Consider the following 26,478-nt stretch of genomic DNA (forward strand, 5'->3'; position numbering starts at 1 on the left):
TCAGTTTGAGTAAGCATATCTTTGGATTCATTTTTATGCTTATGTTTGGATTATATTCTCAAGAAATGTTATATGCCATTTGCATGCCATGAATTATTAGTGGTTGGTGAAGGGTTGTTTCTCTTATAATGGGTTTGGAGTGTTTAGTGTTATCTTGGTTGATAGCTGAGATCAGTTCAGGGGCATTGTGTGGAAGGTTTATGGTCAGGATTTAGTGGGTTAGTTATCCAAGATAACCAGGATTAAGTGGTTTTAGTAATTGTGCTTGGAATTGCTTTTGGGGTGCGGAGGGAAGTGGTCTGTTGTTGAGGTTTTGGTTGGATCATCCGTCCTTTGGACTTCAAGATTTGAGTGAGCTATCATTTTAAACATCTGGGGTTATTGTTGTTGGGATTCGGGAAGTGTTCAGCCGGTCTTTAAGGTTTGTGTGGTGCTTTGGGATGGTTAGTGATGGAAGACTAGCATTGGTAGGCGTTGGTTGTTAGTAGATCGTTCATTGGATGGTAAGAAGGGTTGGGAATCCTTCAAGTCTCATGTGATATGAGGACTTAGTCGAATCAAAGTGGGGGAGAATCATTCAGGTATTCAGGAACAGGTGCAGCTATGAAACTAGGATGAGTTTCGCATCCCTGTCGGGGAGGAAGGTGGCAAGAGTGGCTCTCTGGATTTAAGATTGTGTGAGTTGGGAATTCGGTAAACTTCCGAACATTGGGTTCACGTCTTCTTGGTTTTTGATACCAGGCTTTGGGGGAACCCAGGTTGGGGATTCCTATCATGACTCGAGTTCAATTGGGTGTTTGGCTGAGTACATGCTCGACTCTAGATGTGTTCGAATTGAAAGATCAGCGGTAGGGAATTGGGTAGCAGTTATGGCTAGGTGGAAGTGTTGTAAGACTGCAGGGTGGCCCGTAGCATTCACTAGTTAGCGGTTAACGTAGGAAGTGTTGTAAGACTGTGGGATGGCGTGTGGCATTCATTCGGTTAGCATGGGAAGTGTTGTAAGACTGTGGGGGTGGCTTATAGCATTCACCAGTCCCTATGCAACGATGAGAGTAAGCCAAATCTATGATTTGATCACGGAATTCTTCAGATGGTTCAGGCCAGGGTGGTCTATTTGCAAGGTTGTTGGAGGGTCACAACAAGTTTGGAATCAGGAATTGGACATCACAGGAGACCGGGTATGGGGTATAACTATAGTTAGTCCTGTAGTGTTCATTTTAACATCGGGTTTGGTGTCATGGTGGTTCGTGTAATTTTTACTAGTCAAGGTTTTCTTTTGGAATTCGTGCGAGGCGACTGTGTAAGTATTTTTGGCTCAGCAACCGGGTGGGAGTTCAGTATTTCAAATAGTCGGCAGACAAGTTGGGACAAGGAGGGTCTCGACTGCTTTTTGGGAAGCGGCTAGAAGGCAGTGTGATGTTTTGAGTGGTAGTAAGTATTTGGGATTCTATGTGTGTGGGGTAGCTTTTTGATCGGGAAATCCTAAGTCACTTGCAGTGGGACTAAATAATCTCAAATTAATTGATTTGTCTCTGTTGTGCAACTCTCGTTTGAGTCTAACCGTTGCAGGGATAGGTTTTTTACTCGAAGGATTATTTGAGCCTTTTGTTAAGTATAGGCGCTCTGCATCTGGGTATGGTCAGTGTATTTGTACTATTGATAGCATCAAGATGATCAAGGTTGGAAGTGTTATGTTGATCTATTATTCGATGAGGACTTGGCATACAGTTGTTTCAGTGTGGGCGGTCTGTCGAGGAGTCAGACCAATGTAGATTTCAAGTTTCAGAAAAGAAGAAGTGGTTTTCTGCAGGGACTAAATGGAGTTTTGGTTTGGGTTCGATTGTCTTGGGAAGGTCGTTCTTGTTAGGTTTTGAGCAATCTAACACTCCTAAGTGTACATGCAACCCTAAATACCTTGGACCTATGTTTTCTCTATTATACATGCAAATATCAACTTTCCAAGGTATTGTTCTATTCTAGCATACAAAATTTGAATAATACAAGTTAGAATAACATACCTTTTGTTGGTGCTTGTCTTCATGAAGCTTGAGTGCCTAGTGCCCCAAGTGTGACACCTCAAATGGTTCACACAACACCATAAGCACTTGGAATAACTTAGAGAGAAATTAGAACACTTCAAGAAAACGGCTTGCCCTCCATGCATATCTAGTGGCTGATTTCTCACATCAATAAGATGCTTATATAGTTGTTACAATTAAGGTAAACCCTAATTGTCATGGCTTTCCATTTCCTTGGATCCATGGGTTCAAATACACCATGGAGCATCCATGGAGCATCCAATGGGTTTGAGCCCAACTTGATAATCCATGGAGCATTAGCCCACTATATAAGTATGGATGATTTACACAATCAACCCATATATTTAATTAGTCTTCTTTTGATCACATAATTAATTCTAAATCAATTATTGATCAATACTAATTAAATAATCTTATTAATATATTAGAACTTATAATATATTAATAAACCTTAAGTGTTATTTCTCTCATTTTAGTCTATCCAAGTGCATGATGCCATGCAACCCAAATGGACCATGCCGGGTCGGGTCAAGTCTTACCAATTATAGTTATGGTCTTAGACATTAATCCAACAGTCTCCCACTTGGATAAGTCTAAAACTATTATTGCAAGTATGACTTCAGAACCCGACTAGCAATCGTAGCTCTCAAAAGCTTCTGTCGATCTCTGACCTTGTCGATGAACTCTGACCTCTATCAATGACTTGTCCATTAGATAAGTGATCATATATTCCTCCATTCTAGATATCATATGGACTGAGACATGGATTATAATCATTCTCTCTGTCCATTTGTTGTTTCCCGATTTCTGATTTATGACGACTGACTAATTAAACAAATCAAATCAGTCCAGGCCCGGCCGAGCACTTACTTTTTTCATCACTAAATCATCGAGGGGCCCACATATATCGCTTTTATCCCGAAGGTAAAAGGAATGGATAAACTTCGACTCATATGCTTGTACTAACTATTTGTTGAATCATATACAAAGGCACGTTTTATAACATTGAGTTACCAATGCGTTTACGTGAAATCAATGTATATTCAACTCATAGTCAACAACTCATATCTCTAGGTTTGAAGAATATAAGATATTATCGTGTCATGATTCACTCGTGATAAAATCCATGAAGTGAATCCAAATGAGCGTGGGTTGAATCCAATACTCAGCCCTTATGAGTACTCATGAATGTTGTAGCAACTATTGCATTGTCTAAAGCACTTTAGACAAATCATACAAGCCAAATTCATGACAGTCTTGATTCATATATACTTCCAACATATGACCGACTGTGGATGGTTTGAATAACTTGGTCATTCGGGAGAATGACCTAGTTGTTCTGGAAGTCAAAACATGCAAAGTGAAACACAAAATAATACTTGTCCTATATGGCCTCAACACTTTGAGCGTAAATAAAACACCTTTTATCTAAGCACCATATTGATCACTCATTATTCATGTTTCGATTAATCAACTTAATACTTGAATTGAAACAGTAGTGATGCCATGCTCCAAGCATGCATACTATGTTTCTCTAAACAATAGCTATGCCATACTCCAAGTATGCACACTATGTTTACATATGGTCATCTCTTTGTGAAATGTATATCAATTGAACATGACTTCAATGATTCTCATTTCACAATCCCAATCCTTATTGTAAATGTAAGAATACCAAGTTCTTGTCATTTACCGTAATCTATGCAATGATCCTCTTGTAATGATATTCACACAAGTCATAAAGACTTAGCAACAAACATCACAAATTATTCCAATGGAAAACAATTCCATGGAGATGAAGTCTCAAATTCAAAGTACATTCCTTTGAACATCCTTCTTTGCATTAAGTTCTTTAATCTTACACAGATTCAAAGAATAACTTCCACCTATGGAAACAATTCCATATTCCCATCTTGACCATCACTTTTGAACAAGAGTTGCCTCTTTCCAAAATATTGATCAATACGATCCTTACTCTATACTTCCAATTGTCCATGAGTAACCAAACTTTGGAAAACCCCAAATTGTTCTCGACAATTGCTTAATCATCTTAGTCATATCCAGTTCTAATCCCTTTTCCCTTCTTAACGCTCTAAGCATTAGGAAAATTTAGAATGGATGGATATTATAACACATGCAATCGATCCCATATCCGAAGCATATGGGATACGATTCATGCTATAAAATTTTAATTTGCCATGTTCTCATAATTCGAACTATGAAGAGGGATGCCGTAATCATAATCGAATTTTGAGAAAGCAACATATATAGAAATTCCTTATGTTGAACCATTCCAACATAACATTCATATATATTCTTGACTAAAGTTGATTAAAATCTCAATCTAAGCTTGTAGAATTGGAATGAAGTATAAATTTCTCTCCCTTAATTATAGCAAAACAACTTTTTCAAAGCGAGTTGAAACTTTTGTTTTCTATAATTAACATTGCTAAATTGCAACATAATCATCATGCTGCCACTAGCATAATGATTATTATCTAACTAGCATAACACTTTATGCTCCCACTAGCTTTGACATGTACCTAGAAATCAGTCAGATTTCTGATACTAGATTGCCTTGATAAGAATTTATCAAATCATACACCTGGAGTCTAAAGCTTTCCTTAGATAGCTCACATGTGAGTCTAAACCTTTGCCATTCTCATTAGTTAGTGTGCCGGTTAACCACACACGCTCCACTAACGACATGAGAGTGCAAACTTCACACTTGCTATCCACTTAAATCTACTTAGTGAAAGAGTTTTCTCACTATCATTTTCATGAATCGGAGAGAAACCTTATGACACTTAGATTTAATGGTGTATGTGTTCTTATCCATGTGAATTGTCAAAACCATAGTCACAAGACAAGGATAATGACAAATCCAAACTCATATGGACTGAACTCAATCTAATTTCTTGCCACCTGGTAGCTCAAGGGTCTACCATTGCTTCCAAGTTGTTATGCAACCAGTTGAGAACTCTTAGAACTCCAATGCAAAACCAACTTTAACTAGAATGGGCACAGAATATGTCAACACGATAGGTTACAAACCTCAAGTCATGGTCTAGTGATTAACAAAACTCTTGATTGGTTCTTGAATCTATCTTAAAATCCTTTTAAGACTCCCACTGACCTCTTGACATATAAGATTCTCTTTGTCAAGAACCATTCCTTGACAAAAACGAATATTCAAGAGTTAGTGCAGATTCTTATCAAGTTAAACACTTCTCACAATTGGTCTTAATTGGTCTTTGTTTTATCCAAAACATCACAACTTACCAATTTCAAATGTACAAGAGTAAGAACACATTTTACTCTACATTTAACAAGTGTTTTAAACCTTTCTTAAGATTATGTCACTCAAGGCTTAATCTTGGAGTATGACTCTAAGATTTAATTTTGGAATGAAGTATAATTTATCTTTTGATCTAACCATTTCAACAATTCACGATTCCTCTCCTTAGCCAAACAAAATGAACTAAGGTGTCCTTAGAGGATCAATTGTGACATGGTTTCATAATCACTAAGATAATCATAAAACAAGATACTCAAGTACTCTCCCATCTCTTCAGATTAGAGAAACTTTTATCTTTCTGCCTTATTTGATTCTTCTTACTCATTATGTCTATCATTGAAACTTCTCCAATGATCCAGAACTATACTTAAACTTGTAAGTATAATCATATTTACTAAACTTTAGTAAATCATAATGAATAATCTTATCAACTTTGTGGTGGACTTGATCAGCACACACCCAAGTGTATCCGATCCCTTTGTCCTTCACTTGATTCACATATACATGTGAACAAGGAATTAGACTTAATTTCCCAAATATATAAAAAAATTCTCATGATCATACAATACAAGTTGCATGATTCCAAGTTTCTATCCAACTGAAACTTGGGTGATGAGAATCTTTCCTTATTTGGTAAATTATGTCACTTCCACTAATCAAAGAATCAAATCCATTTACCCATATTGCTTATCAATGGAAACATATAATCAACAATTTTTCACAAATGCCATTGTAAGGATACTTAAAATAAATAAAATCAAAACCATTTTTCTTTTTATTTTAAAACTTTGCGGAAAAATTTATCCTTACAATCCATATGGAAAACTTGTTGTTATCTATTCCTAAGCAATATATCATAACTCTTAAGTAACAACTCAAAATTCTGATCACCGAACCATGCGATTGAAATCCATCTTCGCAATCAGAATCAGTATATACTTCCTTTAAGTTTCTTCACCTTTTCTTTGATTCTTAATACATCAACATGTGACCTCGTCACATTATGCAATAAGAATCTCAGAATAGAAACTTAATAGAGTTAGACAATGGACTTTACCTGAAGTAGAGTCAAACCTATTGACTTTACCATCCTTAAGATGTTTCATGTAAATTTAGTAGCTTCACAACCAATGTCTTTCCTTTGGCAATAGAATCATATGGACTCTTTGGAAACGTTACACGGGACTATCACAGACTTAACCATTCTCTTTACCATTTGGTCAACCGAGTTGACTATGACCGATCCCTTTCCATTGGGAAGAGAAAGTTTTTCCTGGACCTCCAATGCCACCATTTTCAATGTCCAGATAGGTTTGGAAAGTAGATCTTCCAATCCAATTTGCTTTACTAATGCTCCAAATCATTGCTAATTTAGCATCATCAAGAAAATAGGTAAGATCATTAAGGGTCTTGTCGCGACCTGTCATCAGGGAGTGACTGAAGAACCAAGTCAGCAGCCAGCTACCCCGAGACTTCGACACCCGACTCTCCCCACTTGTCAATATGTGGCTTAATCCCCAAGATCTAAGCACATATAGACTTTGCTTGCCAATAGGGATTGAGTGACTTAGAACTTATCAAGTCTTAAAACTTGTGGGATAGGGAGATTTATTAGAGGAGGTGGATGAAGTGAAGTATGATTTCTAGTCCCACAAATGCCCAACAAAGGGATTGATCTTTCACCTTCATTGCCATTTGGGATATCATCTTCATTAGAAAGCTTGTTCCTAAAGATTTGAGAAGACCATAGCTGTCTAAACTAGACATCTATAATGGGAGAAATTCAAGTTAGTTGATTTAAAGTCCTTAATATAACACCCAATATGAAATATTAAGGCTAGGACCCAACAACCTATTTATAACTGGAAGAGGGATGCCGTAATCCAAATTATAAAATAGTTGAAGGTAGGTAAATGACGATTTACCAATTTCCACCATGAAAATGAAATATTTTATTATTAGGTTTTATTAGTTTTGAAACTCCTAGATCTTTTGAGATACACTGAACTTTTCAATGGCATGTTTGAATCTCGATTGTGCCCTCTTAAATTTGTGACTGGGATGCCGAGGATCACAAACAAGGTGTGAATAACCATACAAATTGACTTGGTACCCTTAACAATATTACCTAATCGATGTGCCGGTTAACCACACACGCTCCACCGATCTATAATAAAGTCAAGTTACCCTTTACCACTCTTACTAGTCCATGTTAGTGTGTCGGTTAACCACACACGCTCCACTAACGACTTGGTAAGGTACAAAGTGTAATTTTATGGGCTAGCACCTTTTCACATTTTCCTAAGTAACTAAGATTGGGAATTTATAAGTGTTTAGTTACTTAGTATTTTTCATTATACTTTTAATGAAGGGAGAATTATAGTCCATTCCTACCCGTTCGGCTAACGACCCTCCACCAGTCAAGGAAGCGGTGGGTGAGAGTGGACACCCATTAAACTGCCATTTTGTAGGCAGTAACCTTATACCCCCCTTATAGACCGGCTTCGTGAATGAGGCCTACTAACGGTAAGATTGACTTCCTCTTATACATATCTATATAATTAAAATTATAATAATAGTATAAGGGTTGAATTTTAAACTTTTTAAAATTTCAATGTTCAATTTGGAATTAAAGTATACATGAGGAGTAACTTTTCAAATTCCAAAACTTGAGGTCAAGTTTTGAAACTATTTCAAGACTCTTTAAATCATAACTTATGAGTTTAATGGTTCATTAAAATGAAGACTCTTCATTTTAATGTAACCCCTTATTCTTTAAAAACACTTTAAAGAAGTGTCTCTTCAACATCCATAACTTGAGGATAAGTTATGGAGTCATTAAACTATTTAATGGAAAAAACTCTTACATTTTATGTAACCTACAAAACTTTTATGAGTTTTTAAGATTCATAAATATGACTTTTCACATAACTTGAAGACAAGTTACAAAAACATATTTTATGAACTTCTTTTAGACTAATATGGATTGAAAACAACTAAGACATAATTTTTTCATTATCAATCTAAACTAACTCATAAATCAAGGAAACATAAAATTCTTGAAAATTCATAACTTGAGGACAAGTTATGAACTCCATACAATTTTCAACAAGATCACAAATTATATCACCAAACAATTTGCACACAATTCCTATGATCTAGCAAAACTCATAAGCATGATCATTCATAATCAACAATTTTCAAGAATAACATGAACACATATAAACTTGAAACTTTTATTATAGCATTGAAATTGGTTTAACATAATCATTACCACATTCAAAACAAGTTTTATAAGCCCAAAACAGTCAAAGGTAATGATTCTAGACCAATTCCAGCACCAAAACTCAAAAATATGTTGTTTGGGGGTCCAACTCGTCGGGTGCATGAACAAACTCGGCGAGTTGGATGCATTTTGCCTTGGACTCGTCGAGTCCCTTCATGGACTCGGCGAGTCTGCTGGGCAGACAGCACCAAAAGTCGATTTTTAAGCAGTTTAAGCAAGTACAACAAGAAAACAAGCCTAGTCTCTGATACCACTGTTAGGTTTTGAGCAATCTAACACTCCTAAGTGTACATGCAACCCTAAATACCTTGGATCTATGTTTTCTCTATTATACATGCAAATATCAACTTTCCAAGGTATTGCTCTATTCTAGCATACAAAATTTGAATAACACAAGTTAGAATAACATACCTTTTGTTGGTGCTTGTCTTCATGAAGCTTGAGTGCCTAGTGCCCCAAGTGTGACACCTCAAATGGTTCACACAACACCATAAGCACTTGGAATAACTTAGAGAGAAATTAGAACACTTCAAGAAAACGGCTTGCCCTCAATGCATATCTAGTGGCTGATTTCTCACATCAATAAGATGCTTATATAGTTGTTACAATTAGGGTAAACCCTAATTGTCATGGATTTCCATTTCCTTGGATCCATGGGTTCAAATACACCATGGAGCATCCAATGGGTTTGAGCCCAACTTGATAATCCATGGAGCATTAGCCCACTATATAAGTATGGATGATTTACACAATCAACCCATATATTTAATTAGTCTTCTTTTGATCACATAATTAATTCTAAATCAATTATTGATCAATACTAATTAAATAATCTTATTAATATATTAGAACTTATAATATATTAATAAACCTTAAGTGTTATTTCTCTCATTTTAGTCTATCCAAGTGCATGATGCCATGCAACCCAAATGGAGCATGCCGGGTCGGGTCAAGTCTTACCAATTATAGTTATGGACTTAGACATTAATCTAACAGTTCTATGGGCAGAATTTTTGGTTGTGTTCCTCGGTTGTTTGGTATGGTCTAAGTGTTAGTAAGGAGTGATTTTGAGGACATAATCTAATTTAAGTGGGGGAGAGTTGTAACACTCGGTTTACTATTTTCTTCTTTATTCAGGGCTACGACCCAATCTTCGGTGGTCATGAGGCCTAGAACCTTGGGAAAGGAAGAATTTGGACCTTCTCGTTGTGGGTGTTATGGTCTTAGTATTCCAAAAGTTTGATTGTGTCTTCGGAGGTCAAGGGTATAATCGTAATTTGATATTTTAGGTCTTTATGGATTTTGGGTTTCATTCGGGAGGTTTTAAGGCTTAGGTGTGTTGATAGAAGCGTAGGGCTTCTCGCTACCTTTCCGTGGATATAAAGTTCGTTGGAAATTGACCAAAGACGAAGAAGTTAGAGCCAAGTTTAGTTTAGGGTTTTAGGGGTTCAATGAGTATGTGGGGCGTACACATTGAGAACCCGGGGCGTAGAAGGTTAAATGGTCGCGGGTGGTTTGTGAGTACGTCAGTCGTACTAAGGGGTACGCGGGGTGTACTCCCTTCAAAGCAAAACCCTAATTTAAGGGATCCTACCCTATATGAACAACATTGTACCACCACCTCTTTTGACATACATAAAACCCTAGAGTGCCTTGGGTGAGGCTTGGAGCTTGAAAGAATGCTTGGTGGTTTGTGCAAGAGAAGAAGAAGGTGGAAGACTCAACCTCTAGAGAAGAGCCTAGAGATCCAGTGTTAGCATCTTCATTTCGAGACTTTAGAGGTATAAAGTCTCTATCTTGGCTACTCATTGAATAGATCTACTTTTGGGTTGGTTTATGGCCATTTTAGTCTCTTTTGCTTTGTCTTTGTGAGCTAGGGTTGTTTTAGGAGCTCAGCCTAGTAGATCTGGACATTTTAAGGGTCCCTCATTCATAAAGGTGCAATCTTTGTGGAGTTTTTGAGTTCATGCATGTGTTAAGACTATCCATTAAGCTCTTTTGAGCTCTAGAGCCCCATTAAGCCATGCATCGTAGTAAAGTTCCCAATTTTACTTGAAAAGTCATCCATAAGAATCAGAGTGGAGAGTTTGGAGCAAGGGCTAACATGACTAAGTGCTTAATGAGAAGAAGGGAGATTCAGGGGAGTATGTTAGGCATACCTATCTGGTACGTTGGGCGTACCAATTGAGTATGCAGGGCGTACTCGGTCAGGGTGAGTTTCTTTGATTGTTGACCTTTTGGACATTTCACCATTGACCAATAGTTGATTTAGGTTGATTATTGAATATTTGGGGCCTTTTTGGATATTGGGCCTTCTCAGGATAGGTCCATGATGGATTTGGGCCTAATTAGGATATTTGGGCCTTATTGGGCCTTGTGGTGTCATTTCGAGTGTGGGCTATCATTTGGGCTTGTATTGTTTGAGGTTTTGTTGGGCTAGATATGAATGTGTGTTTTGTTTTAAGAAATGTTAATGGGCTTCAAGGAAAGGCCTATGTGAGGGTTTGGGCCCAATTTGGAAAATTAGGCCATTAGTAGGCATTATGGATCTTGTAGTTGGACCTTTTAGGATTTGGTCTTGGGCCACAATTTTGGTTCATGTTGGGTCAGGGGTAAGATGGTTATTTTACCCAAGTATGGATTATGGAACATAGTTTGGAATCCAATTGCTAATTAGGTGTTATTTTTATATTGTTAGCTCGGGAAGTCATCAGGGCAGCAACTAGGGATTTCTATCAGTGAACTTTTGCATTCGAGGTGAGTCTCCTCACTGTTCTATGACTCGAAGACACCAATGCCGGCCCATTTGGTTTATGTATTATAACAAGACCCGGGGAATAACCCTTGGCAGTTTGTATGAAAGACCAGGAGGCGGCTCTTGGCAAACTGTATGTAAGACTTGAGTTTGAGCTCAGGTAATTATTAGTTAAGCAGCGGTTGTATGCTAGTTGTCTTTGTGATACTTGCATGGAAGACTATGAGGTAGCTCTTGGGACTTGTTTGTAAGACCCAGGGTTTTGGCCCCCGACCTGGCAAGAAAATACCACAAGGTGGCTCGTGGCATAATGGCAAGACTATGGTTGGCACATAACACTTTTAATGGTTGATTGGATATGTATGACATGTGTGATTCGTTGGATATGTTTGGTATGTGGTATTTGGGGAACTCACTAAACTTCGTGCTTACAGTTTGTGATTTATGGTTTCAGGTACTTCTGGTTCGAAAGGGAAGGGTCCGACTTGATCGCAACGCATACACCCGTGTTTTTCCACAATATGTGATCTTTGGGACTGAACTCTGATAATTTATTTATTTTGAAATGCTTTTAGATGTTTGAATAAAGTTATAATAGTGTTTTGGTTATTATAAAAATGAAATTTTTATCCTTGATTTTTGGGATGTTACATCTTTATATTGTCAACAACATAAAACACTAAACGGGAAATCTCCAAAAAAACCCTAAAATTTTAGGTCAATTTACGAAATAGTCTCAAACTAAATTATGTTTACAGAAAAGCATAGAATATCAATTAAAACTTCGAAAAAAAAACCCTTTTCGGCCGGTTTCGCAGATTTAGCCGGTATTTTGTCCTTTTTCGTTATTTTGCTCAAAATTTTGGGACTTTTCCAAAAATTACTTGATAACCAAATATTGAGACTTTTCAAAAAATTATTATGGAATTAATAGATATTATTATTAACAAATCATTTACAAACATAAAAAATATTTTTATTATAAAAAAAGAAAATACATTTGTTGCTAATTTCTAGGAATAAATTGGTGGTCTAAGTACTCATCTATTGCTTGTTGACCACTCAAACTCTCTACGTTCCTCCTATGCATTGTTGCGGATATGATGGTGAGATGTACTCAGTTAGTGTTCCTTTAATGTTGTTTAACCTAACTACTACTCAACATCCGTACCTCACTTGTTAACAACCATCAACTAACACACATCTATCAACTAACACACATCTATCAAATGTGAAAGTGATCCGTGAATGATAGTTTATATGGAAAAAAGTGAAGGGTGATTATCTATTTAAATTGGCATTCAAAGTTTACTTTTCACTCTCGATAGATGTGTGTAATTTGATGGTTGTTACCGGGTAATATATGGAGGTTAGGTGGTAATTAGGTTAAAGATTATAATAGAATATCTATATGTTCAAGAATCATTGTGTAAAAAAAATTATATGTTTATAAATGATTTATTAATAATAATATCCATTAATTTCATAGTAATTTTCAGAAAAGTCCCAATATTTTGGTTATCGGGTAATTTTCAAAAAAAATCATAATATTTTGAGCAAACTAACGAAAAATAACAGAATACCAGCTAAATCTTTGAAACCGGGCAAAAAGGGTTTTTTCAAAGTTTTAGCCAGTATTCTGTGCTTTTGTGTAAACAAAAATTAGTTTGGGACTTTTTCATAAATTAGACTAAGGTTGTGTTTGATTTGCATCTGACCGAGTCAGGTCAGACATTTTTGGCTGAATCGATCATCTTAAAAGTGTTTGGTAAACCAATTTTGGGTTTCTGACTCGAAAAGCAACGTCTGACTCGGTAAGAAATCTTGAAATAACTGACTGAGAAAGGGAAAAACTTCTTCCAATTGTGCCCTTGTTCTACCGCTCATCTTTCAGCCTCTTCTCATCAGGTATGCTTTCTGCAAAAAGCCACACCATTTTTCTTCCTCTAAATCGATCACACTCTCATCAAATTCGTAGCTTCTCCTTCGACTTCGTCTTCTCCATCAAGCAAAAAAAGCTTATGATTTTCTTCCTACATCATTTTTTTCCTACTTGTTAAAAAAAGTTTATCCTAACCTTTGATTGATTCTTTAATCGTTTGTCACTTGAAGAAACAAAATAAAATGAACCAGGAGTGTTCCTTTTTTAGATACCCATCCTTAAGGTTGATATAAATTGTTGCACTGTAAGTGCTCGTCAAAATGCCTCAATGAAATTTCCATCTTTTTGTGCTTTGCTGAAGTTGTTTTCATTTTAATTTATACGTTTTATATCCATGGAAAAGTTTCTTGTACAACCTATGCTTTCATGTGTTTGTAAAAATCGTTAATAGGATTTAATTATATAATTAATTATAGGTTTTAGCTTACTAAAATTTATTAAAACAATAATTTAGGTAAATATCATATTTTGAAAGTTTTTGAAAAATATATATAATATTAACTTAAAATTATAATATGGGTATAATGGTAAATTAATAAAAACGAATATTTAAAATGGTTTTATAAAATAGAAGGGTAAAATGGTCATTTTGCATAGGTCATCATATTCAGTCAGATGTACAGTCAAACAACATGGTTTCTTACTCAGTCAGAATTTATTAGTCAGACCTTTTCCAAACAGCACTTTCTCGGTCAGCAACTATCAAACGGGGCCTAAAATTATAGGACATTTATGAAGATTCCCAATACTAAACTATTAAGAACTAATCGCCACTAGAAAACTAATTTCTGACTAAAATATTTGTGACCGACGCTTGAGGTGGGTGAACGGCTATATATATATATATATATATATATATATATATATATATATATATATATATATATATATATATATATATATATATATATATATATATATATATATATCAAACAAGCTAAGAGTAAATGACAAATGATGATCGTATAAACATATGTATGGCCATATGGGCAAAGCACGTGGTTACGCATACCATGGAACTATTTATTTTGGAATACATATACGAGCTTAATAAAATGACTCCTAGCCCTAAGTAAAGTGTTTATTTGCTGGAATTGCATTCTACCTAAAGCATAGGAGGACACTCAGCAAGCACATGGAGTGATTTTAATTAATGTTTAGGTAAGAAAGTATTTTTATCCCCAAACATATAATTATATTAATTTTTGAACATTAGACCCCGTATCTAAAAAATAAGTTGGTTTTTTTGTAATTTAAACGTTTGGTAAACCGGAAAAGTAGTTTATATAGTTTATAAGTTAAGTTTGAGATAACTTATTGATAAACTAGCTTATAAGCAAAAACTAGCTTTTCAACTAGCATACTAAATTAAGCCTTAATTGATAATGCAAAATCTAAAGAGGGAGGTATTCACATCTAGGATTGTTCAAAACCAGATATTCGAAATACAATGTTAGTGAACTCTTCGCCTACCTATATAATTGGTACTAGATGTCGGTGAAATAAATTGTAGAAGCATGTTAAAGATTTTTTATCTTTAAGTCTGTATTTACTACATTTTTATAGATAGAGGCTAAATGCAAGACATATCAATAAACTTTTATGTATTTATCTACTTTCATTTCTTATTTTTACAATATTGTACTTTCTAACCATTTTGGTTGTGGTAACTTGGTATGACATGTGGAAGATATTGTGGATAAATTATTGATCTATGTTAGAATCCTGTCACTACTCAGCCTTTGCGGCCATGGAGATTCACCTGCAGTGACTCTAGGGCATGAGACATAACCTCAATCGGTGCACGAAAGATGACTCAGAAATTCTCGTTAGTGAAATTCCATTTCTAAAAAAACATTGCACTTTCTAGAACATTCTTATTTATCTTCAAGTTTATATTTACCCGATTTTTAATATGTAATCTTTTAACTGTACTCAACAATGTCAAAAATCTATTTTTCTTCGCTACACCAATTGAGTGAATAATGAATTGCAATCCTATCCGATAAAGTGTTATTCAACACTTAATAGAATGCACATTGTGGCATCCAATATGATAGAATTTGTTAATTTATGTTCACATAATTGTTTTATTCCATCTTTAAAACCATGTTAGACTCGTTTTACATATTTTAATACCAGTATACAAATATTAATGGAGAGAGAGAGAGAGAGAGAGATCTTCATCGTTTGGGCCCACCTAGACAGGATGTCGTTCCCTGCGGCACCTCATAGCCACCTTAATTAACCACCGTGTATGTAATAGGGTATACTTGAAGGCATAATGCATTGTGATTTCCACCCACTAAAAATATTTTGCACTTTGCACCAACTTAAATAAGGAAACTTGTTCGACGCTAATGCATTTCATATCATAAGCTGACAAAGGTTGCAATAATCGTCACATACATCAAAAATGAAATCACAACATTGTAAGAATTGTCATTTGTATGAAATTGGAAAAGTAATAGGAAAACCCCTAAATTTACAAGTTTTTATTGGCTTTACCCGATTTTTTTTTATGATTATGCTCGAAAGTTACGTCAAAATATTCAAATATTCCGAAAATATGGATATTTTTCCGATTACAACCTTACTAACATGGTTTTTTTGTTCACATGGCGCCAACATATCAATGTAAAAAAAGAAAGGAGATGGTGTGACTAAACTTGAGACCTCTTAGAGGTGGGGACCACAACACTATTACATGTACAGCATCTCACCCTCACTTACGAGCCTCTTTTTGGCAAGTGAAACACCACATTCTTTGTACCTTCGGGACTTGAAACAAAACTTGACCCAACATAGACTATTCTTCCATGTAAACATGTCAATTTACCATATGAAGAAACACACTCTATGCTGTCAAATAACCAAAGACCATTACAACTTTCTTCCACCAAATTTCTTTGCACATTTGACCTAGTGGCCTCGTTCTTCAAAGCCCATTTCTTGATCAATCGCACCTTTTCAAAACTTTACCAACACCTACTGGCCTCTATTGCGGCCCTTTGATTAATCCAAGAAAAACGATACCCAATAATGAACCAAAACACCCATTTCTTGATTGAAAACCCCACGTGAAAATCAAATGGGCCTCTTTGAGAACGTTTATCGAACATTTAGCATGTGTAACATGAAACTCTACCTCTAACACAAAATCTTTGTAAAGAGACCCCAAAAATGAATTACACACTCAAACCAAAGACAACTTAATGACCAAAACTCGAATTATACTTGACTATGATGATTTATTGATTTACATTCCTTTTTTTTCCTTCAGAGAACATACCTAACTTTCTGTGATTCATTTAAATTCTGAAAACCTTGATGCCTCTAAGCTTGACCAAAAAACCCTTGTGAAAAGAATCAAATTTAAAAATCCCTCTTCGATCCCAAAAAAAACCTCCCTTGCAGCTCTGATACCATTTTGTTGTGCAACAGTGGAAGCCCAAAACAAAAGAAGAAATCAACAAAGAATGACCAAAAAAAGATTCGATCAAATCTTGTTCTTGAATGTGTATACGTGTTACAGAGAAAAGAGAGACGTAATGGAAACAAGTGCTGTTTAGAATGTTGTTCAAAATGACTTTATAACTTATTGGTTTTTTTACAATAAATTAAAAAAATATTTGGTAAATATTAACTTTTTGATTTTTTAGAAAAGCCAAAAATTGATTTTCTTAATTAAAGAGAAGTTAAATATCATTTTATTTTTTGTTCCTACAAATCTTTCTACCAAATATATCATGTTAATATATTAAAATAACATTAAATAGACATTAAGTGTTATACATGTCATATTTAATTAAACACAAGGATTTATTGGAACCAAATATTGACTTTTGCATATCTAGAGAATGACCTCCGGACTAAAGCCTTATTTATGAATGAGCAATTAAATATATTCCTATTTTTGTTCCTACAAATCTTCATACCCAATTAAATGATTACTAGTATCATTTTATTATACTTAGATATCATTAAATGAACATTAAATATTACACATGTCATCATTTGATTGATTTGGTAGGGAAACATTTAGGAATAAAAAGTAGAAAGATATTTAATTTCTCTTTATGAATTAAACCCTAACTTAGTTTTATGCCATCTTTACCAACATCAACCATTGGATTTTATAAGAACATAAAAATATTATAAAAAATGAGTGAGAATTGAGAAAGATGGTGACATTCGCTTGCAAGCTTGCAAACTAGCCACATCCAATCTGTATGTCATATGATAAAAACATGATTGATTCCACCACTGAAATAAGGATTTACGTTAACTACATTAGTCAAGTACTAGCCCCTCCATCCTAAGAGCATGTTTAATGAGATTTTTTTTTTTATCCTAATTAAAAGTCGTGTGTTACATGTCGGGTGGCCAATATACAAATGGCAATATATAGAAACAATATTAACAAACACTTTATCTAAATTCTATACAAAACATCACAATCAATTCCATTTTAAGTTTATGCAATCTCTTAGTCGACTCTCAAGTCGTTTATAGCCTTATCCTAGAAATGTTAGTAGCTTGTTGGCTTTGATCACGATCTTAAACATGTATGTTGGAACTTTATATATAATAATTGGATCTATAATTCGCAACCAATCGACATATAATTCTCAATATTATTTGTCGGTTTACTTACGTGTGTATTAGTTTGATATTCAACAATGTAGACCATTATACTATTTACAATACATTTGGTTAGTTTTTTATAATAAAATATACATTTTCTAATTTATATATGATTGTATTACATATCTTTTTGTCGCATACTTCTTGAAATTTCTCATGCTAATGTCATGGGGTCATGGTATATTGTTTGTAGCTCATATGTTGTCTCCATGTGGTTCACGTCAAGGGAATGATGACATTAGTAGCAACTTCAAGGAAGCTTCCTAAATCAAGAATTGATAAGCCCCACCAATGGGATCGTTTGCTTTTGCAAATTCTAGTGTGTGTTTAGTATGTGTGAGAGAGAGAGAGGTCTTCCACGATGAAGCACATATATCCATGTAATTATCCCAACACAAATCCATGATATTGGTATCCCAATATTAATTCCAGATTCTTTCATTCTTCCATATCAAGCAGTATGCCTTTACACTGTCTGGTAGTCGCAAAGGTGAAACTGGTAGGGCTTTCAAAGTGTCACGCTTTTACTGCTACTCCAATTCTGGCCACCTTAATGTGGCCATTCTTGTTCAAACTACTACTGAATTTGAGGCCAATAAAGGACATTGTTGAATCCATGGGAAACGACTCCAGTCTTTTTGTCTTTCAGTTGGGCCAGATAGTCATGTCTCAGGCCACCAGTCGAAGGAGATGGCAACGAATCCTCCGTTTGGCTCAAGAAAGGATGTCTACGGCTCAACAATCCTACGACGATACCTTACATACCCTTTCCATGGTTGCGCTCTAATGGTATTGCATGCTTCATATAAACATTCTCTTTCACACACATATACATATACATAGATATTGTGCTTCATATATACATATAATATATCACAAAACATTCATATATTGCTTCAGAACAAATATGTAGAGTTATATATATAACTTGTTTCTTATCAAATTGTTGGGATTTTGCAGAGGATCGAGTTGTGGGTAACAGCTACAAGGAGTGTGCGAATTGCTATCGATATCGTTTCTTGACCTTAACATAGCCTTAAAACTTTGATATCATTATATTCTTGCAGCCTTACTTAGTTAAAGTTTCATTTTAATGTAATTGCCCTGTGGCGTATATGATATTACTATGAGCCTTGAGGTACGCATACCTATATTTGACTTATCATTTATTGAAATGATTTTGATTTATTTAGATATTAGAATATGATACATGTTTTGGTAAAATAGGCGTAGACAATCAAGCTAGAGGTGATTGTGGTGGGATGAAATGTTTTTTATAGGAATAGTATGAATAGTAAATCAGAAAGTCATGTCGTGTTTTAGCCGATACGACACGGCATTTTTTTATGTATAAGACAAAAATGAAACGACATCATTAACACAACCATTACACGACATGATGTCATATTTTGCCTACTAACCCGAAAACTATTCAATTAATACAAGATAAAAAGACCAACATTAAAATATAAAATAAAAAACATTTAATTTATAATTAATTATACAAAAGATAGTAAACATGCAAAAAATGATATATCCTGTCGGATTTTGAACACAGCATGATTTGGTGTTTTTTACATTTAACGCAAACACGAAATCAATATTTAATTTCGTAACAATTTCATTTTTTCATATATTATTTCTCGTTCCGTACTATGGATTCTCATGCCTATTTTTTACAAGTATTAATGATAATAATGTAAATAAGAAAAACGACATAAAAAGGGTAAAATTATTCTTTTACAAGTAACTGACAACAAAATTGACACTGTTAATGAAAATGATTGGTTTTGCAAAAAACAAAAAATGAAAAAAATAAACCATAAAAACGTTCGATGTAATGAAAATGAAAGTTGGACCAAACATATAATTTCCACCATACCAAAGGGACATTTTCTATAATTCTGGCTATTAAGTATGAAGATGTCTTCGCATTTAAAGCATGTATTAACTATGCCGCGGCGCAAACATGTTTTGTAAATTGAATTTTTACGATTATACTAATAAAAGTTAGCTAACGTTGCATTCATTGGTAGATAAATACATAAGGCCAAAACCATTGAGAAAAACGTCAATGGTTGGTAAATATGAAATTTTAGTCAACTCGACTAGTATTAGGATTTAGTATGGTTCCTAACATTCCTAATGTATAACTTACAAGTGTTAATATAAAGTACTGCTCTTTTCAGAAATTATTGAATAATAATCCTATTTGGGATTAACAAGTGAAATTCGATAATTCAAGTATGTATTAATTTGGTATAAATAATATTCATAACACCATGTGCTAATATTTTTTATGATATTGAGGTTTTTATAATAATTTGAATTTTTATGATTAAAAATTTAGTAATTATACATTATTTTACCATACTTTTTATAAAATATCATCTCTTTATATAAAAAATGCCAACATTTTATAAAAAATACAAGAATTGACTTTGTGGGTTATAAAACCCATAACTAGACAAGAATGTTTTAATTTTTCCCAACCAAATCCTTACCCACCATACATCTAAGCCTTTATAAAACATATAACCATGCATACCCACCCCACCCTCTCCTTACTCTCTCTTTTATGTTGCGGCCGAGAGGCCCTTCACCCACATCATCATCTTCATTTTCACCTCTTTCTCTTAAGAAAAAACTTCAATCCTCTATAGATTCATTCTTCCAAGTTGGTTCTTAAGTGTTGGTAAGTATTCTCTTCCTAATCTTGTGATTCTACACACATATAAACTAGTTTCAATCCATTTACCCACATTATCATATGTTATTATCCATAGGGTTTTCAAATCTTCAAGTGTTCTTCAAGAGTCTTCAAGTGTTCTAAGCTTGAAACCCTTCATCTTCATCTCTTTATCCAACCACAAACACACTCAAGGTGAGTTCATACCCCATATTTTCGCGTTTTCCCCGTTTTAGGGGGGGGGGGGGATACAAGTAAACTTGTGTAATAACACAAGTTGTTATGCATGCTTCTTCTTTAAGTTGTGTAAAAGTATTATTTGCATGAAATAATGTTATTATCTATGGAAAGGTAATATTTTCCACTCACAAAAGGGTTTTCATTACACTATACATAAACTTGTTGATACAATTTTGTGAGACATAGTCTTCACCGTACCTAGCTGAGTACATACTAAAGTCCTGAATTATAACCAGAGTCTCGGTAAGAGAGCACGACACTTGTGTATAGATCTATACGGGACTGACAGTCCCGCACTAAGTTGTTAGCTACAACTAGACCTGACAATTGTCTAACATTCTGACGCCTGAAGAACATCGTAGCAGGCCAACTAGTTTTAGCATGGTTATAATAACTCACATGGGGTATTAATAATACATTTGGTTTACGGGGATAACATACGTTCAAATGGTTCTATATATTGATAAAACTACATAATACTATTTTCAAGTACATCAATATTTATAAATTTTTGGTCTTAGGGTTTTAAGACTACAACTTATTTTTAAAGAAAATATTGGATTTTCTGAAAGCATGCTCTATCATTTTACAAAGAAAAATTACAAATTTTTCTTATACAAAACTCTTATGAACTCACCAACTTAATTTTTGATACTTTTTGAAAACTACTTGTATTCTCAGGAAACCCGTAAGTAGGTAATCAAAGGTTTTGAGGATGGGGTGTCATAGCATCACATTAATTACTTTTGTCATATGTATTTGGTATTGAAACAAACAATGTTTTGATACAATGTAATCTACTTAATTATATTATGATGGTTGTCGCTTTGATCACTATTATTTATTATATTATGATATCGTTCATGAAGTCATCCACCCTCAGACATCTCGCCATTTTGGTTTGGGGGTGTGACAATGATGATCATGCTCAAGAAATACATCATGTTCTACCACCATGATTGATGTTGGGCCATTAGTGATCATGATGCTCCACCTATGCATCATGTTGCTCCATTATGGTCAAGGTGGTCCATCATGTGTGTTGTTGATACTCATGGGTTGTATGACATGGAAGAATATTCTAGAAGATGTTGCATGGCGGAATATGATCAGTTATCACCATTCATGGTCCTATGGGCCAATGGTCTTGGCCCATTAGGGTTTTAGGTCTGATCCATCAATTATAAATAAAGATGAATGCTAGGTCATCTTGTATCTTGAATTCTAGAGTGTTAGGCGAATCTCTGTGAAAATTGTACTTGTAACCTCTGTTTAAGAGCTCTGAAATAAAGAACACTCTCCTCCTGCCTATAAACATAGGTCACCTTGATCGAATCATGTAAATATTGTGTTTTGTGTGCTTTTGGTTTTGCTAGTTATCCGCTTTACTTCCTAACATCAATATCATGCCTTTAAGAATTAAGAGGATTCGAACATTCACGCTCTTTAGCATGAAATTTTGAGTCTCGCGTTAATACCATTTCATCACCAAGGCATCTTGAAAGTGAATCATATTCCATGAATATGATATTTATCTAGTGTGATGTATGGAGTATATGATAAAAATGGAGTGTCCTTGCAACAAGATCGAGTTCGTAAGGATTCAAGTATCTCTATATTTCATCTATGAACGATGATCATATACGGCCTTTTTACCATTTTGTATAAATAGGCTATTATATTTTTACAGATGGTATAGGGGGCATTCAACCCTTTCTTGTCTATTAGTTTTCAATTCTTCTCTTCGGCTCGAGGTTGATCAGTTTGGTTGCTCAAGGCTCATAGGTCATGGGTTCAAATGATTTCTCCGTAGTACTTTTTATCAAAAAAAATTGTATGTTTTACTCTGGTAACTAGTAATTAGTTAGCACTTTTTGTTTTGGGGTATAAGGGATGCACGCACACACATACACACACATACATACATACATATATATATATATATATATATATATATATATATATATATATATATGTGTGTGTGTGTGTAGTGTTGGGTCGGAGACTCTCTTCAGATTAAGCGGAAGGGTTGTAGCACAAAACCTAAAAGAAATCATGTAACGAAGTGGATTATTATTTGTACTTTTGGTACTCCAAACTTGGAACGGGCATGAAGAAATTAATGATACTTCTTTATCTTCGAGTTGTTATGTTGGATCGGTCACTCAAGATCTTTGGTCTCTACCCAGACCCGATAAAAAAATGTGGGTCACTCCTTATGGAATCATTGAGGATGATTTTGGTCTAGTTTGTGGCCTATTAAAAGTGAAAGGCACTCTGGTGGGATCCTCATGGAAATATCGTCAATTTAATAAGGATCGGGTGACATTGCTTCTTCGACCCGAACTAAGGAATCCCTTAGATATGATGCAAAATGGATCTTGTTCTATCCTTAATCAAAGATTTCTCTATGGAAAAAGACGAATCAAAGTTTGAAGCGGGGACAGACGAAGACAGATAGACGAGGATTTAATTTAATCACATAGTTTGAGGGCTTTCTAATTGATTGCATCGAAATGCACAACAAATTGAGATTTCCCTATTAGCCAATGTTATTTTGGGGCAAGCGGATTGTTTATGATGAAGATGATGAGCTTCAAGAGAATGATTTGTAGTTCTTGCATGATTTGTAGTTCTTGCAAAGTGGAACCGTGAAGTACCATACACAAAATATATCTTCCAAAGAACAAGGTCTTTTTCAAATAAGTCAATTCATTTGGGACCCTGCAAATCCACACTTTTTCCTACTCAAAGCTTGGCCTTTTGTCTTTGTGTTTCACATCTAGAATTATTTGCAGATGAAGAGATGTCAAAGGGGTTTTTTACTTCTAAAAAAATTGTCTACATGTAAATAGAAATAAGCAACTAAGATTATTTTTTTAAGTTAATGAACGAAGGTTTAAATAATAGAAAAACATATTATCTGTAAATCGGATCATACGTAGGAAGTGACAAAGCACACATAAAAATAACATATTACAAAAGTTAAAATTAAAGGGACAAAAAACAAACAAACAAACAAAGGTTGAAACTGCCAAGTAAAGATTAGGACAAAAAAAGATTGAAATTACCAAGTAAAATATAGGACAAAAAAAAGGACCAAACTTGCCAAGCAATGTTACCATCGACATTGCTTTCAGTTCTCTATGGATGGGATCTGTGTACTATATATGTTTTCCGTTTCAGCTACCAAACGACTACAAACTGATAAAGTAGTCGTTTGTTCAGTACTTTCGAACTTTTTACTCTTACAACCTCTATTTGTATCTTCATCGAAACTGTTGCATGTGTTGTACGCAGTGGCGGAACCAGGAATTTTGATATGGGGGTACAAACACTGTCAATATATTATATGTAGTTATCCAATATCAGACATTAAAAAACATGTTATAATCTCTTTAGTTGGGAGTACAATAACATGAAACATGTTTACAAATAATGTGTGTGTGTGTGTATATATATATATACACACACACACACATAAAAACAACTTTTTGGGGGTAAAGTAGTATCCCGAATGCCCCATCAAGCTCCGCCACTGGTTGTACGTGTGTGTATTCTGATCCCTATTAAATGATACCCATTATTACATCTTCTTTGGTTTTTTTTCATGCTTTCATGTTTTTTTTCTCAACATTTCCATCCTCAACAAATGACTACTACCAAATAAAATGCAAGGTCTGTTCACTATTTTCGATCTTTTAAGTCTGAAAATCTTTAGTTTTTTAGCTTCCATACTCTATGGCTTGAGACATTGAGTTGCTGCATTTTGTCGTTTGAAATTTAAATGCTAATATTAATTCTCCCATTTATAAATAAAACTGCTATAAACTATATTTCTACTTCCTTATGAGTGACACATTTTTTTAAAAATATATTCCATGCATGTTTTAAAAGATCAGTGGTAGATGAATAAGTAGGTTTTAAAATATTAACTAGTATTTTTGCTTGTCGCGCGTTGCGGTGACACAAATACGTTTTGTAAATTGAATTTTGACAATTGTAGTGATAAAAGTTAGGTACAATTGCATTCGTTGGTGTATAAACGTACAAGGCTGACACCATTGAGAAAATTGTCGGTGGATTGATAAATACAAAAATTTAGAAAGTCGAGGGGATGAAAAAGAACGAAACAAACAAAAAAGTAACATCGAAACGTAAAGAAGTCGAGTTTATACCTACACGTACATAAAAATAATCAAGTAAGATTATTTTTTATGTTAACTAATGGAAGTTCAAATAATAAAGAATGTATTATATGAGACCCGGCTCATACATAGAAAGTGATGAAACGTACATAAATATAAGAACGAAAACCTATAAAAAAAACAAAAAAAATAATAAATAAATAAAATAATAACAAAAGTAACTTAAAAAATGAAGTCAAAACATAGACAAACCCACAAATGATTTGAAACTTACTGAGAAAAATCAAATTATATATATACTACAAGGGATTAACACAAATGCTTAGAAAATTAAAGGGATAAAACTGACATTACAAAGTTAAAAGTGGATGAGACCAAAAATAAAACTCGAAAAAAAAAGACACAGGGGCTGAAACTGCCAAGTAAAGATTAGTACAAAAAAAAACAGAGGCTAAAGTTGCCAAGTAAAAAATAGGACCGAAAAAAAACGAGGGCCAAACTTGCCAACCAACGTCACTACTGATATCAGCCATGTACATGGACAATTGAAAACGATACCCAATATTATATCTTATTTTGGATGGAAGCTACAAGTCTGGAGTAAAAAATTGGCCTGTTAAATGATACCCATAATACAGACCTCCAGTAATGTGGTTTCAAACTTTTTACTCTCATAGTCTCTATTAGTAGCTTCCATCCAAACTACTGGAGGTCTGTATTATGATCCTGTTAAATGATACCCAAGATTATATCTTATTTGGTTTCTTTTTATAACAAAAACATGAAAAAACATCATAAATGGTCCCTGTGGTTTCTCAAAATCTGAAGTTTAGTCCCCGTGGTTTAAAAACGTCATAGATAGTCCTTGTGTTTTTAAAACTTTCGATGATTGGTCCTTATTGCTAACTCCGAGTTTTATCCGTTAACTGAAGGGCATTTTCGTCATTTCAATACCATAGGGACCATATATGATTTTTTTATTTTAATTAAAGAAAAAATATGCAAAAGGGTCTCTCTTATTTACATATAAATCGCTCAATTAATATCTACAAAAAAGATCGTTAACCTCTTTAAAGGCTCTCCGACGAACGAAGAAAATGGATCATTACGCCATCCTTCTTCTACTTGCTCCCTTGATCGTCACATTGGTTCATGCACATGTCCCTGCGGATGATTTCATTAGGTTGCCGTCGGACAAAGTTGAATCTGTTGTCGTGGACGATGACTCCCTTGGAATCTGAGACAACCTCCCACCCCTTCATCTCGTCAACAGAAGATGAAGATGAGTTATATGTAGGTGTGTATATTTATATGTCTAAGGTTTTCTATTAAGGGTAGTTCTAAAATTGGGGGGGGGGGGGGGTAACGGTGGAGGAGAAAGTGAAAATTAAAACAAAAATGGGAAGATGGAAAAATTGTTACGAGAATTTTGGA

At 34.5% G+C, this 26,478-nt stretch overlaps 1 long non-coding RNA gene across 1 annotated transcript; it reads left to right on the top strand.

Annotated features, from left to right (window-relative positions):
• Window positions 1-18,231: 18,231 nt before the first annotated feature.
• LOC145099927 (uncharacterized) lies at window positions 18,232-19,159 on the top strand. Its single transcript, XR_013704698.1, has 2 exons — window positions 18,232-18,756; window positions 18,928-19,159. It is a non-coding gene; the product is annotated as an uncharacterized LOC145099927 (long non-coding RNA).
• The last annotated feature ends 7,319 nt before the right edge of the window (window positions 19,160-26,478 follow it).

The sequence above is a fragment of the Lactuca serriola genome, chromosome 4 (genome assembly GCF_051521515.1).
Source record: "Lactuca serriola cultivar US96UC23 chromosome 4, Lser_US96UC23_V15, whole genome shotgun sequence".
Lineage (NCBI taxonomy): Eukaryota > Viridiplantae > Streptophyta > Magnoliopsida > Asterales > Asteraceae > Lactuca > Lactuca serriola.